The sequence below is a fragment of the Heterocephalus glaber genome, unplaced genomic scaffold, assembly GCF_053883595.1.
Source record: "Heterocephalus glaber isolate CG9 unplaced genomic scaffold, H.glaber_assembly_v1.0 deba00001442, whole genome shotgun sequence".
NCBI classification, from domain to species: domain Eukaryota; kingdom Metazoa; phylum Chordata; class Mammalia; order Rodentia; family Bathyergidae; genus Heterocephalus; species Heterocephalus glaber.
Window position 1 is genome coordinate 4,720,886 of NW_028258296.1, and position 23,745 is coordinate 4,744,630.

Genomic DNA, 23,745 nt, shown 5'->3' on the forward strand with positions numbered 1-23,745 from the left:
TCGCTTCCTTGGGGTTTCTTGTGACTGTGGACGTCCCTATTAGGACGGACCATGTTTTGTTGTGGTGCTTGTCCTAGTTCTTTTCCTTTAAGAAGCTGAAGGAGCTGAGGAGGTGCCCCTCCCACCGTGTCAGTCCACTTGACTCTTCCCCAGGCTGCCCTGCCCAGCCCTCCCTTCTCCCAGTGTCCCTGGGAACGCGCCCCAAGGTATAAGATGACAGGAAGTCCTATATCAGAGTTTCTGTGAGATTCTGTGACGCCAGACATGGACATCTCCTAGGATAGAAAACTAGGTCTGAGAGGGCAGAAGTCTCTAAAAAGACCTTGAAAGCCATGCATGTGACCACACTGGCTAAACTGACCATCTGGCGAGGCACTTGTGGAGTAGATTTCAAGTTTATTAGTGAACATGAAAGGCTCTTCATTACGAGCCCTGCTGACCTCCCCGGCCTTACAATCTGCCCCAGTCCTAACAGGCTTCTTGTAGCTCTTAGAACAGTCTCACAGTTTCATCTGCCCCTGCCATGGCTCCCGGTGCCCATTCTGACGGAAATAACCATCCTTGTCTGCGTGCACTCCCTGGACGGCCTTCTCAGCCTGTATAATACCTCCTCGAGACTTTGTTTGAGTGGTATTCACACCGACAAAAGAGTTTTTTGGCAGCCCTTCACCCAAATACAACTGGCCATTTTTTCCTCTTCTCCATCTTTGTAAAGCCCAGCTTTGTTTATCCAGCTGCTCTAACCCCAAATTTTTGAAGCTGTCCGGGACTTGGCTCCCTTTCCCCCATACCACACCCCGTAAACCAAGTACACTTTTATCTCTAGTGTCAGGATATGCATATCCTAAATACGGTCACTCTTCACCATATCCAAAGCTTTCGCTTCTTTAAACCACAGCTTCCTCTCAACTGGCCTATTTCAATAGCTTTCTAATTATCTCTTCTCTTTCCATCTTGGCCCCACTTCAGTAGATTACCTCCATAAGCAAGGTGAGCCTTTAAAAACAGAGAGCAGGCCATGTCCCAACACTTGAATAGGTTCCTTGTCTCTCAGAAGAAGAACCAGGCTCTCAATAAATCACCTACCGGGCCCCACTATCGCTCTGACTCCCCCTTCTACCTCTCTCAGCCATTTAAGGGTTTTTGCTGCTCCCTGTACCCGGGCACGTTCCTGTCTCGGAGTCTCTGCTCTTGCTCTTCTCCTACCAGAAAAGCTTTTCTCCAATAACCATGCCACGCATTCCCTTGCTTCCTTTAGGTCTCTGGCTACGACTTACCCAACAGGTCTTTCTTGACCATAAGCATAAAATAGCAACCACTACTTCAAAGAACCAGATCCACCCGATTCTGCTTTTTTCCTCTGCATAATATTTTTCTCCACCAATTGTTTATTTTTTCATCTGCCTTCCCATATACAAAAAGAATTTTGTTGGTTACCGTGTGCTTAATATACACTATAGTGCCTGCGTAATTCATCCCTACTGGTAATCTATTGTAGTTATTTCTTCATACATATTGTTCTTGATTAGACAGGAATTCACTTCTTAAACATTTTTATCTCCTGTACCTGGCATATAGTAGGTGCTCAATCAATGTTTAGACTGCTGGATGGCTGCACACTGGTTTTCAGGAAGCACGGAGAAACGTTGAGACACTTCCTTGGGGTGATCACTAGTCAACCATGAGACTTTGTGATGCAGCCTGAAATCACTACAGCAAGCACACATCTGTAAGAAATGAGCTGTTGCAACTGACAATCAGCTGTTTCTGTGTTTTATGTTTAAATCAGTACTTGCTAGAGAAAATAGATTTAACACAAGATATACAAATACGTAGCAGTTCACAAGACTGGCTCCCAGTGGCGGCCCAGAGTCAGGTGTGGAAGAGTGCAGAGGCTCTGTCCGGACAGCGGAGATCTGAAGGACCCAGCCGGAGGCCTGCAGCTCCATGTTGCGTCCCATGCGAGTCGGTATCTGGAGGCCAAGGGCCTGTGCCAGAAGCCAGGAGACAGCGAGACAGCATCCAAGGTGAAGACGAAGACTGAAGCTCCAAAGAAGAAGCAGAAGCAGCCTTCCTTCCTCTTTTCCCTTTCACACCGTCCTGGCGACCATCCGCCCTAGCATGTCTTCCACACCCAGAAATGCAGGGCACTAATTTAGTCGGGGGTTTCTTACTCGAGTTGACACAATCCACCAACCAGCGCAATGTTTATATTTATTTATTTCTTCATTTGTTGGGATCTGTGGTCTGTGATTTGTAGAGAAGCCATCACATACACCAAAAGTTTCAGAAAATGCATAGAAAATTCTGGAGACATTTTGTTCTATGATTTATTTTCACATCACAATTATTCATTTTGTTAGTAGTCAGAGTGGAAGACCTGCTCGAGATCCTGACATTGCGAGTCATGAACATAAGTTGTGTGGTAGCCCAGTAAAGCTCAATCTGTCTGTTTAAATCACCCATTCATTTATTGCAGGTAGCATGGCACGGTGATGTAAGGTCGCAGACTCCGTACTCAGACTGTAGTAAATTCCAGATCGAACATTTAGTCATGTGAAGCTAGGCAAGTTCTTCACTTCTTTTTCTTGAATATAAGTAGGCATGATAGCATCTATACCTCATAGTGTTGATGAAAGGGTTTAATGAGATATATTCAGAAAATACTTAAAACCATAGACATTAGGGTCTCAGTCTTGGCTGTTCTTATTTACATTCTCCTAAATCATCATTTTTATTACTTTTAATTATAAATGGTAACTGTCGTCTAGGTATTTCCTAATAGTCTGTACCAGTCTTAATAAATAAAAACTATTTATGATCAACCTCTCTTTCTACAAAAATAATTCCTGGAGATAAGGCTGTTTCTCAGTGGTAGAACACCTGTCTAGCATGCCAAGGCTGTAGGTTGGATCCCCAACCCCACCCAGAATATAACATATTAATATAACAATAATACAATAATAACATTAAAACAATATAATAATATATTTCTTAAGTTTAAAATGTTTTGCTTGGCTTATCCTCAGCTCAGCATGAGTGATTATGCATCCTTCATTAAAAAACTCCAAATTAGAGTAGTTTTATTTTGTGTTCCCTTGATGAAGAATGACCATCTTAGAAATACAAGGTATCAGATGTAAGTTTGCTGTTAATACTTCACCATTAAAAAAGACTGGAGTCTTATCCGAATTTGCTTCAACAATTGAAGACACAGACATTAACTGGAATTTGTTCCATGAGGCATCAGGGGCCCATGGGCTGTCTCATTGTCCCCAAGCTCACAGGAGAAGACTTTTGTCATCCCGTGTGGGAGCTGCCACAGATGCATGGAGCTGGCCTGGGGACTGGTGTGTCCCCAGAAGAGCTGCTGCCCACAACGCTGTAGCTGACTAGGTAGGAACAAAGCTAGGTAGTCCACAGCTTGGGCATCAAGAAAGATATGCTGAAGAAGAAGGAAGAGAGAGAGAGAGGGAAAAGCAAAGGGAGGAGCAGGAGAACTGAACTGTAGCCTCCAGAGGAAGGTGATATATTCTTGACCTGTTACTTCCCAGAGGGAAGTGACTGCCTATGTAGTGGCAACAGGTCAGCATCCGGGTCTCCCAGAGTCCATCCTGTCCTCCTCCCACTTAGAGCTGGTAACAGAGGTTGTCACCGATCTGGAAACGGGGAGGCGAAGGACTCACTGTGATTTTACACAGGCTTATAAATTCTGAATGAGAAAAAGTAGACCAGACTAGTAAGGGGTGGATAATATAAAACACCACTTAGCTTGGGATGTTGTCTGAGAAGATGAAGGGTTTCCCTCCCAGGTGATTTCTGGGGAAAAGGCCAGAGGGGTGTGTGGATGAAGGGACGAGGTGCTACTGGGCTGTCTGCCTCTCTGCTGGGGAAATGGGTGAGGGGCGGCTACAGGGCTGAATGGGGAGCCATTATTCTCTGGGCGATCTGGAGAAAGACGTTTAGCTCTGAGATTTTTATTAAGTGAAGAGGAAGACACTTCACAGGCTGCTGCTTTTTTTTTTTTTTTTGTAAATGAAGGTCCGTAGAAGAGGAATTAACTCTTTATAGCCAAAGACATACACAGGAATCACGGTCATCAGTGCCTGAATTAAAGTAAAGAGATAATCCACCTCAAATAATCTAATGTTAATATAAATTGGTACGAAATCTCTTTCGCAAATCCTTATATCGCTGTTAACTTTTAACAGAGTGCCAACCAGGTATACTATGCTAGAAAAACCAATATAAACTATAGGTACATGTTGCTATCAAGCAAACCTGACTTAAATTAAGATTTGCGCAAAAACATAAAGTACTGAATTATTTTGATTCTCATATATTTATAAAATTCTGTAATATATCAAGTGTCTGATGTGTTTGGTATCAACTCACTCATAAGTATCATATGGTTTTATAGACTGCCTCAGAAGTATTTAGCAAGTATGTGTAGACGCACCCCCAAATATGTGCTTCCTCAGCTAAAAACCCAGCTGCCATAGCATACCAGGAAAGTCCAGGTGGTTCTGGGGAGACCAGCAGATTGATTGTGCAAGCAATGGGCCATCAACTCTTTCCCTGGTAGTAGCACAGTTGGGATTGTCCAAAGTGATCTCAGTGTGATTTGTGTCCATTTGGATCATGATCCTCTGAAGTGTTTTTTACAAATCCAGATTAACCCCATTCTGCTGAGTCTTTGACAGCGAACTCAAGTAACCCCATTGGCTCTGAGTTTCTCCACGTGCTCCTGTGTACCCTCAGTTGTGCCAACCAGGGAGATTAATTACTTGCTTATAAGCTGTATTTTACCCTTGTAGAAATCGATGGTCTTTTTATTTTCATGAATAAATGTTCAAATTCTTCAGTTCATAATTCAAAACATTTAAGCATAATTTTCTGGGCCCAAACAGCCTGTTGTTAGGCAAACTAGAGAGAAAAATCCTCCTGCCATCTCAGCTGTGTACCACTGGTTAAACCTCCCTATCTGCTCCTTTCCCATTTCCAGTCTAAAGCTGTCTTTCCCCTGCTCTTCCTTTGTCACATGGTGTCACATTTGCTTACACAGCTGGCTCCCGTCAGCCCTACTGACTACTCTACGAAGGCTAGAAAGTCTCTCATCCCAAGCCTTACAGTACAGTAGTCAACTCATAGTCTCAATAATGTTTTTTGTTGTATGATTTTATCTCTGGCTAATAAGGAGATGTTGAACTAAAAATCATTTGGGGAACTTTTTTCCTAAAGAGAAGGGCAGCTCTTAGAGCGCACCAAGTGACACCAAGAAATCCATTTCAGATAAATTAATAAGTAGAATGTCTGGAGTCCTGGGTTTTGTTTGTTTTTGTTTTTATTATTATTCATTTGTCTGTCACATAGTACCGAAAGCTTGTCAGGTTAAAATAGTACTGATATTTTGGTGTCTGCTTTCAACTAGACTATAAGCTTCCTGAATTTATGAACTGGATCTCAATCATCTTCCTATCTCCAGTACCTAGTACTGAAATCCCCAGTAAGGAAAAACTGAGTTAAGCTGGATGTAATTTGTGCACAGCCTGTGGAGGTAATAAATGCCTAGCAGATACTGTTTAGATTGCCCAGGGCCTACACCAATCAATATAGATTCCTTAAAGAGAAGCAAATATCTGAATATTAAAGTTGGAAGGGACTTCAGAAATCATTTGCCCAACTACTAAGAGTGTGCATATCGCTCTGTCACCCTTGTTAAAATTCCTCCCGCCCTTCTTATTCACCCAGGCCCTGTTAAAATTCCTCTAGCTCCACAAAGCTCGATTACACCAAAGGCAAACCAGTCTGTTTAAATTTCTGGAAGTGTCCATGAGGCTTTCCCCATGGGTCAGAACCACTCAGGTCAACACAGTACTGCAGAGCTTCCTTCCCCAGGTTTTTCCGTGTTGGCTCACACCTAGCAGCACCCAAAGTGTGACAGCAGTTTTTCACAGGGTGCAACAGTAAGTTTAATTTACAGAAAACAGCATTAACATAGGGGTAGATGTGCTCATGCAAAAAGCCCTGCTTCCCTGCAGCTAGATCCTGTGCCCATGAATGTTACTCATCAAAAGTGCTGGACAACCATGTGGAGAGTCTTTCCTCAATGTCAGTGCTTTCCTGACACCAGTGCTGGGTGCCCTGCCTTGGCCAAACTTTGTGCATGTCTCCAGTGTCTCACATAGACTGAGGCCAGGGTTGCCACCCCCGCCCCCAAAACAAGAACAAGCCTGATACATTCTTATTCTTTCCCTTGCAGTGAGTTTGGGCCACACCTCTGCTCAGAAGCTTCCCTTAATTCTGTTCCAGTTACACCTGTGTTTTCTTTTATTGCCCAAATTGCATGTGCCCTTTAGACTCTAATTGTACTCTATGCTTTGCCCTTGGTCACAGGATGATTTTACATCTTACTTGGAGACCTCTCTCTATCAGTCAGTTGCCACACACCCTTTCCTGTAATGTGATGACTTGGCCATGAGTTTGTTTGCTGTGTTCTGCTTTATTGCCTTTGACTGTCTAATATAATTTTATGTTTATTTTGAACTGAACTCTGCCTCCTGGAGACTTTGATCCACTGTCTTTATTACCTGTCCTCAGTGTAACATCTTGTAGGTTTTCCCTTATGGAGTCTGAGGCTTTATTTTGTGATATTATGTCGAATATTTCCTCTGCATGGGAGGGGTGCAGGATGTAAGGTTATATTAGCTTAGATGTGCATCTTTAAAAGGACCCTTGATAAAGAAGGCAACTTACTATGCCCTCCCCCAATAGGTAGTGCTACTTGCAGAAAAATAAATGAATTCATCTAATGAATACCAAGTTGCATGCCTATCAAAGAGTGAGCATAAAAGAAAATCCAAATCTAATAATGTCTCCAAGAACTCTGCTAAAACAACTTGCTGATTTCCTGTCCAGTTGTTCTATTTGAGCGATGAGTGTTCAAGTCTCCAAATATAATTGTGGATTTGAATTTTTTTTTCTTTTAAATCCATCTATTGTTGCTTCACACATTTTTCAGCTCTGTGGTTTGGTATATGCACATTTAAGATTGCTAATGTCCCTTTTTATCATGGTATAGTTTTGCTCTGTATCTCTGGTAATTTTCCTAGTCTGCTACCTACCTTGTCTAGTGTTAATATAATTACTTCTGCTTTCCTTTGATTAATGTTTGCTTAATACATGTTTTCCCACTCTTTTATTTTCAAACTATGTCATTATATTTGAAGTAAATTTCTTGTAGACAGCATATAAATGTATCATATTTTTAATCTGCTTGGCCAATCTCTGTCTTTCCGTTGACATACTTAGACCTTTCATATTTAATGCAGCCAATGATATATTAGGGCTTACATGTGCCATTTTTAAGATTTTTTTAATTTTTCATCACTCTGTGTCCTTTTTCCTACTGTCCTGCATGTTACTACTTGAAAATTTTTTTGATTTTATAATTCTTAAGTGCATCTTGTTGCATAGCTGTTTTAGGGGTTGACCTAGGGATTACATTTTACCTACACAATTATCAGAGTGTACTGTGTCATCATTTGCCTAAGTGTAGAAATCTTACTTCTATTTATGTTCCTTTACCCTATCTGATTTATATTATTGTCTTCAATATTTCTATTATATGTTTTTAGAGCCACATTAGACAGTGTTATAATTCTTGCCTCAATCATCAAAAATAATTTATGAAGTCAAGAGAAGATGGGAACACAATTGTATTTACTCACATTTTTTTGTTGCCTTCTGTTTTCTTCCCTCCCAGTGTTCCATGTTTTCTTTCCCCATCTTTCCCTTTCAGTTAGATAATTTTAAGGCATCTTTTAGAGTAATCTTCTGGTGCTAAATTAGCTTCCCTCCTCTTAGCTTTCACTCATCAGAGAATGTCTTGATTTTCCTTGATTCCTGAGTGCTGGATTCTAGGTTGATGGAGGTTTTCTGCTTTTGGGTGCCTGGCTTTGGCACTTACATCTATCAGGCCACTCTCCTGAGGCCTCCATGGGATGTGATGAGAAAGGCACTGTCATAGAATTTATTTTCCTCTGAAAGTAAGGTGCCAGGCTGGAGATTTAGCTCAGTGGCACCACACCTGCCTCACAAGCACAAGGTCCTGAGATCGATCCCTGTTACTGAAAAAAAAAAAGAAATGAAAGTACGGTGCCATGCTTTTCTGGACACCTTTAAGGATCTGTTACTTTCATTTAGTTTTCAGAAATTCAACTGTGATGTCATCATGGTGGATTTCTTGGACTTACCCTCTCCAAAGTTTGTTTCTTGAGTCTGCACCTCATGTCTCTTGTCTCCTGTTGTAGTTGGGAAATGTAAACCCTATTTCTTAGAGTTCCTTTTCATCCATGCCTCCTTTCTCCTCTTCTTTTGAGATTCAAATGACACAAATGAAAGCTATTTTGTCATAGTTCCATCTGTCCTTATGGCTCGATTCATTTTTTTTTCCTCAGTCTAATTTCCGTTTTCAGATTGGTAATTTTTATGGTTCTGTTTTCTAGTTCACTGATTCTTTCCTGCTATTGAGCCCATCCATGGAGCTTTTTATTTCAGTTATTGTATTTTTTAGATGGAATAAGTAAATTTTCTAACCCATTCTTTGCCTTGTTTGTATTACTTTCTTTGGGTCTCTTGATATATTGGAAAGTGAATTGGGCTCAGTGCTTAATCCTGAATAGCTAGATTGCTACACTCCTCTTGCTTATATGGACATTACAGCGTATTTCTAATTCCAGCTCATTTTACCTTAACAAATTCCAGGGAATCATCCTGCTGATAGTGAAACAATCATCCTGTACAATTAACTACATTACCTCCACCTTAAAAAGTCCTCCTTTCTTGTTCCATCCTTCAGTTAATCATCTTCAAAAAGATGGAGACCAGGGAAGGGAAAGAGAGGAGAAGAACCTCATATGACCCAGTAATATGTATCCCTACATCTTTTCCCAATAAAAGAATCTACTCTATTTAATCTTTATCTAGAATAATCTGCTGATGTATCTGTCATTCTCTATTTGTTATTTAGATCCTCTTTGTATTAACGTCAACTAATAAACTTCCAAAAGTGCTGCATTTTATCCTTTGGATAGGAAAGCTGCTGGGAGATCATCCTTTATTATTACTAACTAGAGAAAATTGAATCATTGCACACAGATTTGTCCCTCCTAAGCATTAGAGTATGGTAGTAAAATAATATGCAAGTAGGGATGCCTAACTCTGAAGGCACCTACCTCACTATAGTCTCTAGGAAGATGCGTGTTCTCATTCTTCTTCAGCACATCCACCTGCAAAACATGAACATATTAGAGTCTCCTCCTCCCTGAACAGGTGGTGGAAAGTGGAGCAATGGTGTTTCAAAGCTCAATGAAGAACAGGTTTGTTAATATGCAGGATTTTTTCAACATTTAAGGCCAACTGCTCAAAGGCAGAGATGTATTCAGTCTAATAATATATGGAAATATAACTTTTACAATAAAAAATAGAAATAAGAATTAACTTAAGAGAGTTGATTTTTCATCCTTTCTACTTAGTCACTCTGTATTTCCCATTTTAGTCCAAGTCTATGATCTGGGAAACTCCATGTACAGTTAACAGTGCAGTTGACCTTCACCATGTTCCGTCCTTTCTTCATTTGTCCTTCCCGTTTGATTTCATCTTTAGTTTGTGTCTGGTTGTTTGCTGTTAGCAATGGATTCTCAGTTGAATATTGGCTTAGATGGAAACAAAACTTTAGTGTTATTATAAATCCTTTATGTTCTCAAAGAAGAACATGCTGCCTCCTTGGTTCTGGAAGCTTTAAGAGCAAAATTTAGTAGAAATCTGATTTTTAAATTTTTTCTAATACAAGGAACACAGAATTCTTACCTTCTTTCTTTGGGCCTACTGTAATCAATGTTAAATTATAGCTTCTGTCTGGTTTTCTTCACTTAGATTCCCCATACCCACATGATAACTGTTTTAAGCAAGGTTTAAGGTAAAGATAAGTTGAAGAGTTCAAGATTTCTCATGACTGGAAAGAAATAGAATGAATTAATGTAATGTTTGCTGAAGAGGCAGAGATCTGCCTACTTTAGACCTTGTTTTCTTAAATCATTTGGGCACAAAAATCGCCTGTATCCTTAACCCCAATTTCTCCTCATTTCTTATAAATGAAATGAATCCCTAAACCCTGGACAGAAGAGCAAGATTCTTAAGGAAAATTCAAACTTGTTGGCCTTTGTAGGGCATAAACCCTACCAAGATGGGTTTTCCCAGGGTCTCCTGAGCTAATGATGGGACTTTACCCCTTCAACACCAACCCAGATGTCCAGAATAAAACCCAAGTGCCGTGACAAATGCTCTCCTGAAGCCCCATCCTTCTGCATCTAATGGGCCCCAACCTGGAAGACACAACAAATAATGATTTTTGACAACCTATTCCTAAAACATTAACCATAAGGAAAGACTTTTGTAATGAATCATCTTCAGATGTCATGGAAATGTCTGGCTATTTAAACCCTTCATGGCCATAGAATTTCCACTTCTCTTTCTGAACGTCAAGCCCCTACTCAATGCTTCTGGGCTAATTTAAATCTCACCACTGCTATAAAACTACAAAACTATTATCCAAGGTATTATAAAATTTCCAGTGCATTTGTAGACAGTGACACGCAGTTTGCCACCTGATGATAGATGCCATGCCTCACGTAGTGCTTCCTCCTCGCTAAGATTTTAAATTCCATGGGGAGAGAGTCATATTAAGACCTCAAGGCAGTCTCCGTACTGAAAAGGACTTGGCATCTCCTGCTACCACCACATCTAATTCAAAATAAAAATGAAGTTATTCATTTAAATTAGGATAAGAGAGTCTAACAAATTTCAAATTTTTCTACACTTGTTTTTAAAAATGCCATCCTTTAAAACAATTTTTCCAATTGTTGGAGCCCCAAGAAGATGCATAGATGGCCTACTGGATAATCTCGATCTGTTTGATGATAAAAACAAATTTTACGTTCCTTGCATGTCCAATTGGCATCTGCCTACATTTGTCTTTTTGATTAATGGAGTCTTTTAGTAAATCTCTCTAAAACTGAGGATACAGTAGGAAGCAATTTTTATCAGAATTATTAGTTTTACAGTGTGTTATGTCAGAATTTCTTCAAATGAAGAACATATTCTATTTCTGTAACCCAGATGAAAGTGACCCACTTGTCTTCATTTTTAAACTGTCCCCAATAAAAACTCCATTCACAATGCTTCTATATGAGTGGGAGATGAAAATTTTGTTCAAAATTTTAGGACAGTGGAGGCATATTTATATCATGTATCAACAGTCAAATCAGAATTTTATGTGTTCAGTGTCTTTTCTTTACAGTTGAGCACTGGCCATGCCGTTTCAGGAGGGAAGAGAGGTCTTTCACCCTTGCCTCTACCTCAGAGTCTCTCCCCTTTCTGGGTCTGGTACCAAACCATTTTCCCAGCAACACCAAATCCCTCTTTAGAAGGAATCCTAGATCTAATTGTTGATAAAAATTTTCTCAGATAGTTAGACCTTGCTTAAACTAACAATCTGATTCTTAAGCTAAGTATAAACCTGTCAGAACAATCCTTGGTCCCCTTTTAACAAAGTCCATTCTTTGCTCATTTCTGTTCACTTTTTTCTAATTGATACATTTTATACTTTACAGCTGTTTACACCTCCAAGCGCCCCCAAAACCTGCCCTGTTATCAAAATCTTAAATGAGAACAGTGCATCATTACTGTGAATAAAGTGGGACACACCATTACCACCAGAGTCTGTACTTTTCATTTGGATTCACTCTTGGTGTTACGCATTCTGTGCATTGTGACAAATGTACATGACAGTTATTCACAATATAGATTATACAGAAGAGGTTCACTAACCTAAAAAATCTATGCTCTGCCTACTCATGCCTCCCGGGCCCGCACCCTGACAACAATGGACTTTATGCTGTCTCCACAGTTTCACCTTTCCCACAATGCCATATATTATCATCATGAATATGTAACCTTTCCAGATGGCACTTGAGATTCTTCTATATCTTTTCATGGCTTGATAGCTCGTTTCTTATTTTTTTTCAGAAAGTTTATTGGTACATTTTAGGAATAAAATACAGTTACATTCATCATTGGAATCTTGTACCTTTACATGATGTATTTAAGTTCTTATTTTTTCCCTTCCCCTGCCCTCCCCTCACCCCCTGCACCCTTCCCTATTTACAGGGATTTTGTTTCCATTTTTTCCTTTTCTCATATTTTTTCTTTTCCCTTCTTTCTTTTCCCCTTCCCTTCCCACTTTCCCTATGTTTTTAGACCTTTTCTTCCTATTTCACATTATCATTTATATCATTTGAACCTTATTTGCACTTTTAGTTTTTCACACCAGAGAAACTATTCGGTATTTACACGTGTGTGTCCTATTTATTTCACTTAAGAGTATGGCCTCAGTGTGCATCCATTTAGCTATAAATGTCTCTAGTTTCTCATTCTTTATGGCTGAGTAGTACTCGATTTTATAGAAATACCACATCTTCTTTATCCATTCTCCAGTTGATGGGCATTTGGGCTGTTTCCAAGTTTTAGCTATTACAAACTGCTGCTATAAACATGGGTGCACATATATCACTGTGGTATGATTCTTTTAATTCTTTTGGGAAGATACCCAGCAGAGGCATAGCTGGGTCAAATGGGACTTCCAGTCCTAGTTCTTTGAGGTATCTCCATACTGATTTCCACAGTGGTTGCACCAGTCTACACTCCCACCAGCAGTGGAGCAGGGTTCCTCTTTCCCCACAGCCCCGCCAGCGTTTATTATTGGTTGATTTCATGATAGCAGCCATTCTTTCTGGGGTGAGGTGGAATCTCAGCGTTGTTTTCATTTGCATCTCTCGAATGACCAGTGATGTTGAACATTTTTTCATATGTTTATTTACTGCTTTTACTTGTTTGTATGAGAAATTTCATTTCAGATGCCCATTTTTGAATCGGGTTTTTATATTTTGAGGGTCTGATTTTTTTCAGTTCTTTATATATTCTAGATAGTAGACCTTTGTCTGAGGAACAGCTGGTAAAATTTTTTCCCCACATTGTAGGTGGTCTCTTAGCTCTGTCGGTGGTTTCTCTTGCAGTGCAGAAGCTTTTTAATAAAATGAGATCCCAGTTGTTGATTCTTTGTGCAAGTTCCTGTGCTAATGAGGATTTGTTCATAAAATCTTTTCTTATGCCACTGTCTTCAAGAGTTCTGCCTAACTTACCTTCCAGTAAGTTTAGTGTTTCTGTTTTAACATTTAGATCTTTAATCCAGTTCAATTTTAGTTTAGTGCTTGGTGAAAGATAGGGGTTTAGTTTTAATCTTTGGCAGGTTGAAATCCAGTTTTTCCAACACTTTATTAAAGAAGTTATCTTTCCTCCAGTGAAAATGGTTGGCTCCTTTATCAAAGATGAGGTAGCTGAGTATGTATATCTGGAGTTGTTTCTGTATCTTCTAACCTATTCCACTGATCCTCAAGTCTGTTTCTTTGCCAGTACCATACTGTTTTTATAACAGAGGCTGTGTAGTATAGTTTCATGTTGGGGATTGTGATACCCCCTGTCATGTCTCTGTTGCCTAGAATTGCTTCTGCTATTCTAGGTCTCTTCTGGTTCCAAATGAATTTTTGGATTGTTTTCTCTAGTTCTGTGAAATATGCTCTTGGGATTTCAATTGGGATTACATTGACCCTGTATAGCAACTTTGGAAGTATGGCCATTTTCACTATATTGGTTCTTCCTATCCAGGAACAAGAGATATCTTTCCATTTTCTTATATCCTCTTTGATCTCTTTTTTTCAAAGTGCTGAGGTTTTCACTGTAGAGGTCTTTTGTCTCCTTTGTTAGATTGATTCCTAGATTTTTTTTTTGGATGCTATTGTGAAAGGAATTGTTTCCTTAGTTTCTCTCTCAGTGAGTCTGTTATTTGTGCTCAAGAAGGCTATTGATTTTGAGTGTTTACCTTGTATCCACCTACTGTACTGAATCTGTCAGTTAAGTCTAGAAGTATTTTGGCAGAATTTTTTGGGTCTTCTATGTAGAGTACCATACCATCAGCAAATGACAGTGTAATTACTTCCTTTCCTATTTTTATTCCTTTTATTTCTTTCTCTTGTCTAATAGCTGTGGCTTATGTTTCCAGAAGTATATTGAACAAGAGTGGTGATAGTGGACATCCTTGTCTTGTTCCTGGTTTTAGTGTGAAGGTTTTCAGTTTTTGACCATTTAGTATGACGTTGGCTGTTGGCTAATAAAGACTATCTATTTTTCGTAGATAGTCTTTATTATCTTGAGGTAAAGACCATCTATTCCAATTTTCTGTAAGGTTTTTAATCATGAATGGGTGTTGGATTTTGTGAAATACTTTTTCTAAATCTATTGAGATGATCATATGTTTTTTTTCCTTGACTCTGTAAATATAGTGTATTACATATATTGATTTACATATGTTGAACCATCCTTGCTTCCCTGGGATAAATCCAACTTGTTTAGTATGTATGATCTTCTTGATGACCCTCTCTCTGTATTCTGTTTGCCAGTATCTTATTGAGGATTTTTGCATCTATGTTCATTAGGGAGATCGGTCTGTAGTTCTCTTTTTTGGTTGGGTCTTTCCCTGCTTTTGGAATCAAAGTAGCAGTTGCTTCCAGGAATGTATTTGGAAGTATTGCTTCCCTTTCAATTTCATTGAAGAGTTTAAAGAGTAATGGCAGTAGTTCTTCTCTAAATTTCTTTTAGAATTCGGCAGTGAAGCCATCAGGACCTGGACTTTTCTTTGTTGGTAAAGTTTTAATTACATTTTCAATTTCACTGATTGTAATTGGGGTGTTTTGATATTTTATATCTTCTTTGTTCAACTTTGGTAATCCATATGTATCTAGGAATCTGTCCATTTTTTCTGTGTTTTCCATTTTATTAGAGTACATATTTTCAATGTAGGTATTAATGATCCTCTGGATTTCTGCTGGATCTGTTGTGAATTCACCTTTTTCATTCCTAATTGCATGAATTTGAGACTTTTCTTTTTTTCCATTAAGTTTATTGGTACATTTTAGGTATAAAATACAGTTACATTCATCATTGGTATGTACCTTTACATGACGTATCTTGGTTCTTCTTTTTTTCCCCATTCCCCTGGCTTCCCTTCACCCCCTCCAACCTTTCCTATTCACAAAGACTTTGTTTCCATTTTTTTCCTTTTCTCATATTTTTTATTTTACCTTCTTTCTTTTCCCCTACCCCTCTCACTCCCCCTATTCCTTTAGACCTTTTCTTCCTATTACACAGTATCAATTGTACATTTTAAAAAATTACAGTATCAAGATTTAGAGAACATTACCACAGATTTTACAGAATTTAAAAGGATATAGAAACCATCTTACAAAAATCTCTTTTGAAATAAAATTGACAACTTCTATGAAGTACCTTGGAAGAGAAATTAATGAAACTGACTCTGGAAGAAGTGTAAAATTTGAATAGCACCTATTAAAGAAAGTATATTCCTAGCTTGAAACCCTATCTGTATGACAACAACAGGCTCATATACATTTTAACTGATAAATTTTATCAAACATTTAAAGCAGAAAGAAAAAGGAACACATCTCCCCTCATTTTAGGAAATCAACTTTGTGCTAATACTAAAACTGGATAAAGACAATAGAAAAGTATGAACATAAATGAAAATTTGTTTAACAAAACAAACTATTAGAAGTCAGATCCGGCAGTATATAGTAAGTGGTTTTATTATAGGGATGGCAGTGTTGATTTAGCATTGGATGATCCACCCCCATAAGTCATCATTTCAACAAAGGAAAGGAAAAAGCCATATGATCCTATCAGTAGTTGCAGAAAAAGTATTGCACTAAATTCTACAGCTGTTCATGGTAAAAGCAATCAGGAGACTAGAAGTAGAACAGAACCTTCTCAACAGATCAAAGACATGTACTCCATACTTCCAGCAAAAATGCCTTATATGAATGGAGAAGATAGAATGCTTTCTCCTTAAGGTGGGGAACAAGGGCAGATATGCTTACTCTTTATCTGTCCATTAAACTTTAAAACATAGGCCTAAACCAAAGTAGCCTGGCAATAAAATGACACAATTAGGATAGGATTGGCAAGGTAGAAGCAAAATCTTTATATGTAGATGAAATGATCATCTACAGAGAAAATACTAAGAAATCTCTAGGAGTCTAGAACTTGTATTTGAATTTAGCAGGGTTAGAAAACATAAGGTGTATATAAAAATTGAGATCTATGTATACTTGCTATAAATGAAGAATTGGATATTAAAATTTAAAAGTTTTGTAGAAGTAGAAAGGACCTGGAAAAGGAAAAAGGAAAAAAAAGTGTTGGAAGACATTTATTACCTAACTTCAAGGTTTCTTCTAAAGCTACAGTAATCAAAGCAATGTTGGCATAAGGAAAGGCATATAGATCAATGGAGTAAAACAGGGAATCTAGAAATAGAACCACACATATATGGTCCAATGATTTTTGAAAGATTATTTAACATTAACATTTTATAGAACATAAACTCAACTCAAGAGCAGAGGAAAATGTTTTCAACAAATGATACTAGAATACTTGGTATCCGTATGTAAAAGATTAACTTCAACCATTTATTTCCATACATAAAAATAACTTGAAAGGATCTATGAACCTAAACATGAAAGACTAAATCTATAAAACTTTAAGAAGAAATTATAAGGGAAATTGTTCATGAATTTAGGATAGGCAAGAATTTCCTAGGATACAAAAAACATGATGTATGAAAGAAAGAAACTGATAAATGAGATTCCATCAAAATTTAGAACTCTAAAAGACATCATTAAGAATATCAAAAGTATGGGCTGGGGATTTAGCTCAGTGGTTTCGCTCCCTGCTGTGCAAGCACAAGGACCTGAGTTCGATCCCAGGTACCAAAAAAAAAAAAAAAGAATATCAAAAGTAGTCCTTAACCAGAACATATTTATAATAAATATAACCTAGGACCAGAATATATAAAGAACTCTTACAGCTCATTCATAGGCAACCCAACTAAAAAGTAGACACAAGAAGATGATAAATAGCCAGTACAGCACAAGGAAAAGTATGCAACACTAGAATCAGAAAAATACTAATCAGTACAATAACAAGATCATATTACACACTCATTAGGGAGATAAAGTTAAAGATTTTAAAAGAACAAATGTCAGTTTAGGTGTGAACCAGTTAGAACTTTCTAATACTGCTAATGTGAATGTAAAATAATAAAACCAATTTGGAAAACAATATAGAAATTTCTTGTATTACTGTTAAGAACCAACAGTTCTGTTCTTAAGTTTTTACTTAAGAGAAATGAAAACCCATATTCAAAATAGATTTGTATATACAGGTTGACTGTCCCTTAACTGAAATTCTTGGCACCAGAAGTGTTTCAGATGTTGAAATCCACTTGATCTGCAAAGAGGATAGCTATTCCTGCTTTTTTGGGGGTTCCTGTTGCATGGAGTATTGTTTTCCACCCTTAAATTTTCAGTCTATGAGTTTCTTTCTAAATTGTGTTTCTTGTATGCAGCATATTGTTGGATCTTGCTTCTTGACCCATTCTATTTCTTTCGATTGGTGAATTGAGACCATTAACATTGATAGTTATAACTTATACATATTGACTTATCATTGTCATGACTTTTTCTTTTTGTTGGATTCTCCCCCTTTGCATTTAATTTCTTGTTGTGCCCAATGTATTCATTCTGCTGGGATTCCTGGGGTTGTGATCTTCATTGTCTTTTCCTAGGATACTGTGTAAAATGTTTTGGAGTACTGGTTTGGTATTCATGAAGTTCCTAAGGTGCTCTTTGTCATGAAAGTATCTTATTTCTCCATCAATTTTGAAAAATAGTTTTGCAGCATACATCAGTCTGAGTTGGAGGCTGTTTTCCTTTAGGGCTTGAAATAAGTCACTCCACACTCTTCTTGCCTTGAGGGTTTGCATTGAGAAGTCTGCTGTGATTCTGATGGGCTTTCCTTTGTATGTGATTTGTTTCTTTTCTCTAACTGCTTGTAAAATTTTGTTCTTCTATTGGGTTTCTGGAGTCTTAAGTATTATATGCCTATGTGTAGATTTTTTTTTAATCATGGCTAGTTGGAGTCCTATATGCCTCCCTTATCTGTATGTTAAGTTCTTTTCCCCTGCTTGGGAAGTTTTCTGCCAGCACTACTGTGAACACTTTTTTTATGTCATCTGCACCCTCTCCTGTTTCTTCATTGACACCAATCAGTCTTATGTTATTCTTCTTTGCATCATCTAGCAGCTGCTGGATTGATTTCTCATGGTCCCTTATTATTTTCAAGAAATTTGTCTTTTCCTGGTCATTAATTCCAATCTTATCTTCTATATCTGAAATTCTGTCCACACATTGGCTCATTTTGCTGCGTAAACTTTCAATGGAGTTTTTAATCTCCTGGAAATCTGTTTGCATCTGTTTTATGGATTCCATTTGTTTCTTATGTTGGGATTCCATCATGTTCCTCAGCTCCTCTTTTTTTATCTGTGTCCACTCTAGATTTATTAAACATGTCTTGCACTATGGGCACAATCCCTGCTGTTATCTGAGAAATTATTTCTGATTTCATTTTTTCCAGATCCTCTTTCATTGCCAGTTCATGGAGTCCAGGTGGTTGAGTATCAGTGTTCCATCTTGTTTCCCTTTGGTTTTGCCTTAGGTGATCTGGAAGTCTGGTGTTGAGGCTTGTTTATGTGTCTTCTTGTTTCAACAGATGCAGCCTGCTGTGCCTTTATTGAGGCAACTTTTTTCTGACCCAGTGGTCGTCAATTCTCAGCAAGCCACAGAGCTGCCTTTTCTCTGCTGCTCACCAGTACACTAATTCCTAGGTTCAGAAAGATGGTCTTTTGAATCCCTGAGCTGACCTGTTGTCTGGGTCAGCTTCTGGCTCAGGCCTCTGCATACTTGGGATGATATGTAATTGTGCCACTGTCTATGGCCTCTATGTAGCTGTTGTCTGGGAAGGTCTTCGGCTGGGAGCTGTGCACCCCAGTTCTTGTTGTGTGAGCAAGATTGTAGCTAGGATGTTTCGCACTTACTGGTGGTATTGGAGCGAACATCTGGATGTTGATTGTGTACCTGTGCAGCTCTTTTCCAGGCAGGCCCTTGGCTTGGGCCAGTGTGCCCCAGCCTCTGGGGTTGGGGCGGAGCCCTGGCTGGGAATGCTTGCAGCAGTCCTGCTCTGGTCCACACTGCTGCTCCCCCAGTGAAGGTGGTCTTTATTTATTTATTGCAGAGATTTTCTTCACTTTCTTAGTGGGCTTTAATTTTCCTCGAGGGGCCTCAGAGAGGCCCTCTTTCTGTTGTTCACTTCTACTCTATCTTCAATTTGAGCCTTTTCTTTCCTTTTTTTGATACAGTTGGCTAAAGGTTTATCCATTTTATTTATTCTTTTAAAAAACCACCTCTTCGATTCATTGATTTTTTTCTATCATTCTTAGTCTCCATTGCATTGATTTCTATTCTGATCTTTATAATTTCCTCTCTTGTATGAGCTTTTGGTTTGTCATGCTCTTCTTTTTCTAGGAGCTTGAGGTTCAGCACTAGGTTGTTTATTTCAGCTTGCTCTGTTTTTATAATATGTGCATTTACTGCTATGAATTTCGCTTGTAGAAGTGCTTTCATTGTGTCCCATAGATTCCTGTAGATTGTATTGGAATTATCATTTAATTGTAGAAACTGTCTAATTTCTTCTTTAATTTCTTCTGTGACGCATTGCTTGTTCAGGAAGGTGTTATTCAATTTCCATGTGTTTGTGAAGTTCTTGCAGTTTCTTTTGCTATTGATCTCCAGTTTAATTGCACTATGATCTGATAATATACAGGGGATAACTTCAATTCATTTGCATTTACTTAAACATGTTCTATGAGCTAGCATGTAGTCTATTTTGTAGAATGACCCTTGTGCAGCCAAAGAGAATGTATATTCTGATTTTGTGGGGTGGAACACTCTGTAGACATCTATTAAGTCCACTTCTTCACAAGCTTGGTTCAGTTCTATTATTTCATTGTTGATTTTTTTGTCTAGATGATCTGTCCATTTGTGAGAGTGGGGTGTTGAGGCCCCCACTATAATTGTATTAGTGCTTATTTGGTTTTTCATTCCCATTAATATTTGTTTTGTATAGTTGGGGGCATTAGCATTTGGTGCATGTATATTTATGATTGTCATCTCTTCCTCTTGGATTGTTCCCTTACATGGATGTAGTGGCCTTCTTTGTCCCTAGTTTTTATTTGAAATCTATTTTGTCTACAAATAAGATAGCTACCCCTGCTTTTTTCTGGGCTCCTGTCACGTGGAGAACTATTCTCCATCCTTTTACTTTCAATCTATGAATTTCTTTGTGAACTAAGTGGGTTTCTTGAATACAGCATATTGTTGGATTTTGCTTCTTAATCCATTCTGCCAATCTATTTCTTTTGATTGGTGAGCTGAGGCTATTATCATTGATGGTTATAACTAATATGTATTGGCTTATCCTTGTCATGTTCTTTTCCTGTTGTTGGCTCTTTTATTTTTCACCCTCTCCCTTTAATTTTTTCCCTTGCCTGGTGGATTTGCTCTGTTGGGCCTTATGGAATTGTGACCTTCATTTTCTTTTTTGAGGATTTTGTTTAGAATTGTTTGGAGTGCTGCTTTGGTATTCATGAAAATTCTCACGTGTTCTTTGTCATGGATGTATCTTATTTCCCAATAAATTTTGAAAGATAATTTTGCAGGATACATCAGACTAAGTTGGAGGTTGTGTTCTTTTAGGGCTTGAAATACCTCACTCCAGGCTCTCCTGGACTTGAGGGTTTGTGTTGAAAAGTCAGCTCTGATTCTGATTGCTTCCCTTTGAATGTGATTTTTCTTTTCTCTTAACTGCTTGTAGTATTTTGTTCTTCTGTTGGGTTTCAGGGATCTTGATTATTATATCTCTAGGTGTAGATTTTTTTTAATCATGGCTATTTGGAATCCTATATTCCTCACTCATCTGTATGTCAAATTCTTGCACTCTGTTTTGGAAGTATTCTGTCAGTAATTCTGTGAACAGTTTTTTATGTCATTTGTACTTTCTCCTGATTTTTCATGGATTCCTATCCATCTTATATTATTCTTCTTTGCATCATCTAGGAGCTGCTGTATCAATTTCTCATGATCCCTTACTATTTTTAAGAGATCTCTCTTTTCATGGTCACTTACCACAATCCTGTCTTCTATACCTGATATTCTGTCTTCACATTTGCTCATTCTGCTGCAAATGCTTTCAATGGACTTTTTGGTCTCCTGGATATCTGTTTGAATCTGTTTCATGGTTTCCATTTCTTTCCTATACTGGTCATTCATGGTTTCCATCATGGTCTTGAGCTCATCTATTTTTTTATGTTTCTGTTCTAGAGTCTCTAATCATGTCTTTCATATTGCTCACCATCCCTGTGGTTATCTGGGAAATTATTTCTGTTTTGAATTTTTCTAGAACTTCATTCATCTGTTTTGTTACTCCCTGTGCCATCAGTGTAGGGTGTCCAGGAGACCGATTATCAGACTTTTGCACCTCGTTTCCCCCAGAATTTGCCTTTGGTGAGCTGGTAGCCTGATTTTGTGTCTTGCTTGGGTGTCTTCCCATTTTTATTTTTGTTGTTGGTACTGTTTTTGGTTTAATTCCTGGGTTGATACTTCAATACTGCTTATTGTGAGTATCTTTGTTGCTTGTATTTAGAACTTTTATGAAATGATTGTTTCTTAGAAGTGTCTTCCAGATATATCTGGCCTTTAGGTTTTGAGTCTCTAATGACTCTTAGGCCATCACGTTTTCAGTATACCAGGAAGGACAACTGATTCAACTAATCACAACAGCTTAGTGCAAGTGATACAATCAGCAACAACAATAGCATCAAGCACAGTTTAGAAAATGACAATTTGTGGTAGTTATTAACCTATTACTTTTAAACATGTTAATTAAATCAAAATCAAGGACCAGCCTAAAATATGTCTATAGTGAATAATCTCTTCAATATAGCAACTTTACCCTTTGGGATGGGGACTTAGAAGGAGTTGGGGAGGGAGGGATAGATAGGTATGATAGGGAAAGGTCAGAAGTGAACCCAGAGGGTAGAGAAAGATCACACAAATTCTAGGAAGCAGTTGAAGAGAAGAGGAGAAGACAGAATGAAAGAAAAAACACAAAAACAGAACAACCTAACAGTAATAGGGAGGCTAGAAACTATTCACTTTTCTTTAAAACTAATGACAATCGAAAGATTGAAAAAGAAAAGTAAGAAAAAAAGAAATTCAATTTAGAACAGGAACAGGAATAAAAAGGGAGAGAAATTAAGAACAAGGTGGGAGAGAGAGGGTAAGAGAGAAAGAGAAAATAAGGGGAAAATTTGAAAAGAGAAAAGAATAGGTAAAAATTAGAAAAAATGTTAAAAATAAGAGAAAAAATTACTCTGAAGATAAAAAATAAAAATAAAGGGCCTCCTTCAGGGTATGTCTCTGCTGTCACTATAGACAGCATGGGAAGGAGTGTGCAGATCTAAGTCAATCAGTCTCAGCAAGCCAGCAGCTGTTCCCTGAGGTTCAGGCTGATTTCGACCTGCAAGGCCCAAGTTGAGATCTCTGACCTCCTGTAGGGTTGAACTCTGCAAGGTTCTATCACAGGTTCCAGCTGCCTTTCCCCTGAAGATAGTCCAGGTTCCAATGGGAGGTGATTATCCCACCTAGTCTACCAACTGTGGTGGTCTGGTGTGCCTTTATTGCAGAGATTTCCTTCACGTTTCCAGTGAGCTTCAATTTTCATCTAGGAGCCAAAATAGGCCCTCTTTCTCTTGTTCACTTCTGTTGTATCTTCTGGGGCTCCGATCAATGTTTTTTCTTTGTTTGTTTTTTGTTTTTATGGTACTGGGTTACGAACTTGGGACCTTGCGCTTACGAGGCAGGCACCAAAACCACTGAGCTAAATCCCCAGCCCTCAATGTCTTTTCTGACCCACTGCCCCTCTGTGGTGTGGATCCAAATGCTGCCTTAGCCCAATGGCCAGTGGGAGGGGGTTGCGTTGGTGCCCACGCACTCTGTGCTGAAGGGGCAGGACCACTGGACATCCCAAGTGCTGCTCAGGACCTGTGCTCAGCTCATTTCTTTTTAACACTGAATAATATTCCATTGTCTGGAGGGACCACAGTTTATTTATCCATTCACCTACTGAAAGGCCTCATGGTTCCTTCCAAGTTTTGACAATTATAAATGAAGTTCTACAAACAGTCATCATTTTCACCTGGTTCAGGTAACTATCAGCGAGCTTGATTGCTAAATCATATGGTAAGAATATGCTTAGTTCTTTAGGAAACTGACATATTGGTCTTTCAAATTGGCCTTACCATTGTGCATTTTCATCACCAATCATGAGAGTTCCTTTTTTTCCACAGTTTTGTTCACTTTTAACATGAGTCGACAGTGTCAGTTGGCTCATGGCACTTACTACAAGATGTGACTGAAGCCAGGCATGGTGGCCCACACAGTAATCCCAGCACTCTAGGAGGCTGAGGCAGGAGGGTTGCAAGTACAAGCCCAGCCTGGGTAACTTGGTAACTTAGCAAGACTGACTCAAAATTTAAAAAAAAATTAACAGACAAGAGGTGTAGCTCACTGCAAAGGCAAGAGCTTAATTCCCAGTACCACAAAA

At 38.5% G+C, this 23,745-nt stretch overlaps 1 protein-coding gene across 18 annotated transcripts in view; it reads left to right on the forward strand.

Annotated features, from left to right (window-relative positions):
• The window catches only part of Sgip1 (SH3GL interacting endocytic adaptor 1), a 195,436-nt gene that overhangs the window by 48,035 nt on the left and 123,656 nt on the right, over window positions 1-23,745 (forward strand). The window lies entirely within an intron of this gene.